Source organism: Chinchilla lanigera, unplaced genomic scaffold, assembly GCF_000276665.1.
Source record: "Chinchilla lanigera isolate Chin_1 unplaced genomic scaffold, ChiLan1.0 scaffold00172, whole genome shotgun sequence".
Classification (NCBI taxonomy): Eukaryota; Metazoa; Chordata; class Mammalia; order Rodentia; family Chinchillidae; genus Chinchilla; species Chinchilla lanigera.
In genome coordinates, this window is record NW_004955573.1 from 1,232,223 (window position 1) to 1,238,982 (window position 6,760).

Below are 6,760 nucleotides of genomic sequence, written 5' to 3' on the forward strand. Positions count from 1 at the left end.
CTGGCAAGGTTTTGGAGAGATGGGCACCCTTCTCCACTGCTGGTGGGAATGCAGACTGGTGAAACCACTGTGGAAATCAGTTTGGAGATTCCTCCAAAAACTAGTTCTAGAGGTCCCATTCAACCCAGCTATCCCCCTGCTAGGTATTTTCCCAGAAGATCTAAAAACATCATATCACAGCGATATTTGTGCGCCTATGTTCATAGCAGCACAATTTGTAATTGCTAAAATGTGGAAGCAACCCAAATGTCCATCCACCAAGGATTGGATCAGAAAATCGTGGTACTTTTATATAATGGAATATTACTCAGGTGTAAAGAAAGATAAACTCGAGGCTTTTATAGGTGAATGGTCACAACTAGAGACCATACTCATAAGTGAAAAAAATCAAACATACATGTGCAAGCTCCACATTGTTTCTCTAGTGTAAAACCTGGAAGAGTTAATTTAAAGTAGGAGGTATGATAGACATTGTGAAATGATAGGAAAGGACTCAAGGGGAAAGGGCAACTGGGATGTGGGAAGAGAAAAGGGAAAGAAGGAGAAATTTTGTGTGTATGTATACGCAGAATAGATAACATGGTTGTTCTGCTGTCTTGTATTTCTTTGCTGAAAGAAACTGTCAGTGAGTCCTTGGTTGATCAATATTGCATGTATCTATCCTTTTCCTAAGAAACCCATTTGAAGATATCAACATGTAGTACAACAAGCATTGTTAATTTCCTACCACTTTGTTTGTAACTCCGTATGGTCTGTACTATTTTGCTATTTTGTAAAATGTTGTCTGTCTTATAATGTTTTCCTGCTTTTATTTTTACAATAAAAAAAAGAATATACAGGTACAACTACGAAGACACTCAGTCATGTTATCTTCGACAAAGAGGCAAAACATGTTTAATGGAAGAAAGAGAGTCTCTTTAATAAATGGTGCTGGAAAAACTGGCTTCCCTCATGCCAAAGACTAAAAGTTGACCCATGTCGTTCACCATGCACTAAATTAAAGTCAAAATGGATCAAAGATCTAAATATGAAAACAGAATCACTAAGTTTATTGGAAGAGTAAGTAGGTAAAAATCTTGACGACTTTGGGGTAGGCAGAGATTTCATGAACAAAAACCAAACTGCACAGGAAATACTTCAAAGAATCACCAACTGGGCTTTCATGTTATTGAGAAATTTTTGCATATCTAAAGAAATCACCAATAGAGTTAAAGGTAAACCCACAATTTGGGAAAAAATTTTAGCCGACTGCCCCTCAGACAAAAGACTTCTATCTAGGACATATAAAGAATGTAAAAAAATTAGGCCCCCCAAGTTCAAAGATGCAATCTAAAAATGGTTATCTGATATGAACATATACTTCTCAGATGAAGAAATATAGTTGTTTTACTGTCTTCTATTTCTTTGCTGAAAGCAACTGTCAATAAGTCCTTGATTGATCAATATTGCATGTCTCTATCTGTTTTCATGAGAAACCACTTTGAAAACATCAATATGTAATACAACAAGAATTGTTAATTTCCTACCACTTTGTTTGTAACTCTGTATTGTCTCTACTGTTCTTTTGCTATTTTGTAAAAGGCTGTCTGTTAATGTTTTCCTCCTTTTATTTTTAAAATGAAATAAATACTAATGGTGAGTAAATGCATAAAAAGTGTTCAGCATCATTAGTCATTTGAGACAATTAAATTTAATTTGAGCCAACTAAAGCAATACTGGGATTCAATCTCACCCCAGAAAGAATGGCTACCATCAAGAAATCAACCAAAAACTAATGCTGAAGAGGCTATGAGGAGAAAGGAACCCTATTTCACTGTTGGTGGGAATGTAGATTTGTGAAACCACTGTGGAAATCAGTGTGGAGATTCTTCACAAAACTAGGATTGAAAGTCCCATTTAACCCAGCTATTCCCCTTCTGGGTATTTTCCCAGAAGAATTATAGACATTATACCACAGTGATATATGTGCACCCATGTTTATAGCAGCACAACTGTTATAGCTAAATCTTGGAAACAACATAGATGCTCATCCACTGAGGAATGTTTAAAAAAGATGTGGTATTTTTGTGCAATCTAGTATTACTCAGGTATGAAAAAGATAAACTTGAGGCTTTTGTAGGTAAATGTATGCAACTAGAGATCATACTCATAAGTGAAATAATGGAACCAGATGTGTAAACATCATAGTGTCTCCTTGGTGTAGGAACCTGAAAGACTAGGTAAAACTCAAAACGTACAATAGATGGTAGGAAAGGGAAAGAAATTGCTCAAAGGAAGGAATAACTGAGATGAGGTAAAGAAGAAAAATGAAAGAGGAAAGACAAAATATAAATATATATATGAATAGCTGTGATAACTGTAGTGCTGATGTCTGATGATGTATTGAAATGAATATTAATGCTTACAAATTTTTAATAATCTTATCGATTTGCATGCTTGTCTGGTAATCTGAGCAAGTGATTTGAAGGTAACAACATGCAATGGAATTACAATGGTGAATTCCTACCATCCTGTCTAGTGAAACTCTGTAGTACCTCTAATGTTTTATCAAAGAATTATTTTCTTATTCTCTTTAGTGGTTTGAGCAATCTTCCATGCTTACATCTGTTAATCTGAGCAAAGCAGTTGAGGATAGCAATATGTAATGTAACAAAACCACTGTTAATTTGTATTATTTTGTCTTGAAACCCTGCATCACTTTAAAAGTTCTTGCTTTGATTTGTTTGTGTTTGTGACACTGGTATGCTGCTACTGTTCTATTTTTGTTTGTTTCTCATTTACTAATCTCTTTAAAATAAAAATCAAAACAAAACAAAGAAAACAGTTTCCAACCCAGTTTGATGTACTCTGCAAACTATTCTTCAAATTCAATGGAGAAATGAAATATTTCCAGGACAAAGAACAACTGAAGAACTACATGAGCACAAAGTAAGTCCTACAAAGCATAGTAAAAGATATTCTACAAACAGAGAAAAAAAACCACCTATTTGTCTTAAACTTCAAGAACAGCAACAGAAAAGAACCACCAAGAAGAGCAAGCGTCACACAGAGAGAAAAGTAGGAAACCAACAGCAAATAAATAGCAAGAGAAAGATATCTGTATTCTCTTACTGTTCTTTTGCTATTTTGTAAAATGTTCTTTCTGTTAATGTTTTCCTCCTTTTATTTTTAAAATAAAAAAGGTAACACAGCACATATCAGTTATAACTATTGATGTAAATGGCCTCAATTCACCAATCAAAAAGAACAGACTGGCAGAGGGGATCAAGAAACAAAATCCAGGGGCTGGGGATTTAGCTCAGCAGCAAAAGCGCCTGCCTGGCAAGCGCAAGGTCGTGAGTTCGGTTCCCGGTACCGGAAAAAAACAAAAAAAAAAAAAAAAAAAAAAAAGAAACAAAATCCAGCAATAATGTGTATACAATAAACACATTCAACTGAAAAGAAAATTGATAGACTGAAGGTCAAAGGATGGAAAGCAATTCTCCATGTGACAGGAACCCAGAATAAAGCATGGGTAGCTATTCTGTTGGTGGACAATGCAAACTTCAAGCAAAAAGAGATAAAGAGGGTCACTACATACTTGTTAGGGGAAAACTTCAAGACTAAGAGATGACAATCATAAATACGTATGCACCAAGTATGGGAGAACTGAACTATATAAGACAAACCTTAATAGACATGAAAAACCAAAGTTGAATGAGAAGATATAAAATCCTGAATAATCCAATATTAATTAATAGAATTGAACCTGTGATTAAAAACCTTCCAAAAAAGAAAAGTCTAGCTCCTGATGGATTCACAGCTGAGTTCTACAAGACATTCAGAGAAGATTTAGTGCCAACATTCCTCAAATTCTTCAATAAAATTGAAAAGGAGGCAATTCTCCCTAACTCATTTCTGGAGGCAAGTATTATACTGATGCCAACACCAGAGAAAGACCCAACCAAAAAAGAGAACTACAGGCCAATCTCCCTAATGAACACAGATGCTAAGATACTCAATAAAACTCTCGCAAAGAGAATGCAACAAATCATGAAGATTATACACCATGACCAAATGGAGTTCATCCCAGGGATGAAGGGATAGTTCAACATACACAAATCAATAAATACAATATACCATATTGATAGAACCAAAGACGAAAACCACATGATCATCTCAGTAGATGTAGAAAAAGCTTTTGACAAAGTCCAACACTCATTCATGATAAAAACCCTACAGAAAATAGGAAAAGATGGCTTTACCTCAATCTGATCAAAGCCATCTATGACAAACCAAGAGCCAACATCATACTAAACTGACAGAAACTGAAAGCTTTCACTTAAAAATCAGGAACAAGACAAGTATGTGCAGTGTCACCACTCCTATTTGACAGTTCTGGAAGCATTTGCCAGAGGAATTAGACAAGAGAGAGAAACAAAAGGAGTAAGGATAGGAAAGGAAGAAGTGAAATTATCATTATTTGCAGATGACATGATACTTCACATGGAAGACCCCAAAAACTTTCCCAAGAGACTCCTAGAATTAATCAACAAATTCAGTAGCATAGCTGGATACAATGTCAACACTCAAAAATCAGTAGCATTCCTATACACAAAGAACGAAGACAGTGACAGAAAAATTAAGGGATCCATACCTTTCACAATAGCATCCAAAATCTGAAATATTTAGGAATCAATCTAACAAAAGAAAAAGGTCTCTACTGTAGTAAAAACTACAGTACTCTGAAAAAAGAGATCAAAGAGGATTTCAGAAAATGGAAAGGTATTCCTTGATCATGGATAGGAAGAACCAACATTGTCAAAAAGCCCATGTTCTGAAAATTGTTATAAAGATTCAATGCAATCCCAATTAAAATACCATTAGTATACCCCAAAGATCTAGATAAAACATTCCTAAAATTCTTTTGGAAGCAGAAGAGACCCAGAGTAGCAGGAGCAATATTGGGCAACAAAGACAAGTCAGGTGGCATCACAATCCCTGACTTGAAATTGTATTACAGTGCTACTGTGATAAAATCAATATGGTATTGGCCAGAAAATGGACCTGAAGATCAATGGAGCAGACTGGAAGATGCAGTCACAACCACAAACACACCAAGCCATCTTATGTTTTAAAAGGGGACAAACATGTTCCCTGGGAGAGAGATTGCCTGTTTAATAAATGATCCTGGAGAAACTGGTTCTCCACACTCTGATGACTAAAACTATACCTATGTCTATCACCACGTGCTAAAATAAAGTAAAAACAGATCAAAGTTTAAGACATTAAAGCAGAAACACTAAATTTACTGGAAGAGAAAGTAAGTAAAAATCTTGAAGACACAAGGGTAGGGAGAGAATTCATTAACAAAAACCAAACTGCATGGGAAATATTTGAAAGAATCAACACTTGGATCTCATTTGATTTAAAAGGTTTTGCACATCTGAAGAAATCACCAGCAGTAAAAAGAAAACCCACAATTTGGGAAACAGTTTTAGCCAACTGTCCCTCTGACAAAGGACTTGTATCTAGAACATATAAAGAACTTAGAAAAATGAGGCCCCTCAAATTCAAAGACCCAATTCAAAAATGGACATCTGAGATGCATACACACTTCTCAAATAAAGAAATACAGATGCCAAATTAATGCATCAAGGGGATTCTGGCTGCAGATGAACCAGAGAGTCAGTGTTCCGGGAGCACCTGGACCCCTCGGCTCGAGTCCATGCTCACCCACACCGCCACGGTTCCCAGCTGAAACGTGCAGAGAGAGCCAGGTGTTTCCCAGCTAATCCCTGAGGGCAGAGCGCGCGCATTAGGAACGTGCTGCCATTACACACGGAGTCCTGGCCTCCCTGCTTTCGCGGCAGAGAAGCAGCTTTCACTCAGAAGCCCCAGGAATTTCTCTGGCGGTAGACGGGTGAACGGAATCCCAAACCTGCATGCCCTGCGCCGAGAGGAAGTGCTCCAAAAGGTGGTGACCCACAGTGCAAGTCTGAGCTTTGCCTTTGCCCAGACCCCCTAGCCAGTCGAAGGCTAGGAAAGTCTGTGACTGATACCAATCTGGGCTGCATCTGGTTGCGTATGTATCCTGATCTGACTGCAGACATAAATTCAGGTGGTTCACAAACTGTAGATCCTGCAGTTTGTGTCTGAATTATACCTGTACCCTAAATTACCTGGGGACATAGATCCATTGACTGGGATTGCCACACTGTGCAAAAAGAGTCAGGTCATGCATGTGACCTGAACTGCAAGGGGGCACTGGATCAGACCGTCTGCCATCAAACAACACAAGTGCCCATGTCTGAGAACAGAGAGAGAACAGCTTCCAACCAAGACTGATGTACCTGCCAAACTATGTCTCAAATTCAATGGAGAAATAAAATATTTTCACGACAAAGAACAATTGAAGAACTTCAGGAGCACCAAGCCAGTATTACAAAGAGTACTAAAAGATATTCTGACAGAGGAAAATCTCACTGCAATTTCAAACACAACAGGAGGAATGAAACGTCAAGAAGAACAAACAAACAAACAGGTAGAAAAAGTAGGACACCAGCACAAGCAAATAACATAACAATGATAAATCAACACGTATCTGTTGTAACTCTAAACGTTAATGGCCTAAATTCTCCAGTCAAAAGAAACAGACTAGTAGAGTGGATTAAAAAACAAAATCCAACAATATGCTGTATACAGGAAACACATTTCACTGAAAAGGAAACCCACAGACTAAAGGTCAAAGGATGGAAAACAATCCTTCATGCAACAGGAA

General features: G+C 37.2%; 1 protein-coding gene across 4 annotated transcripts in view; it reads right to left on the minus strand.

The window, feature by feature from the left end:
* The window catches only part of LOC102006403 (cytochrome P450 3A9-like), a 147,936-nt gene that overhangs the window by 126,233 nt on the left and 14,943 nt on the right, over nucleotides 1-6,760 (minus strand). The window lies entirely within an intron of this gene.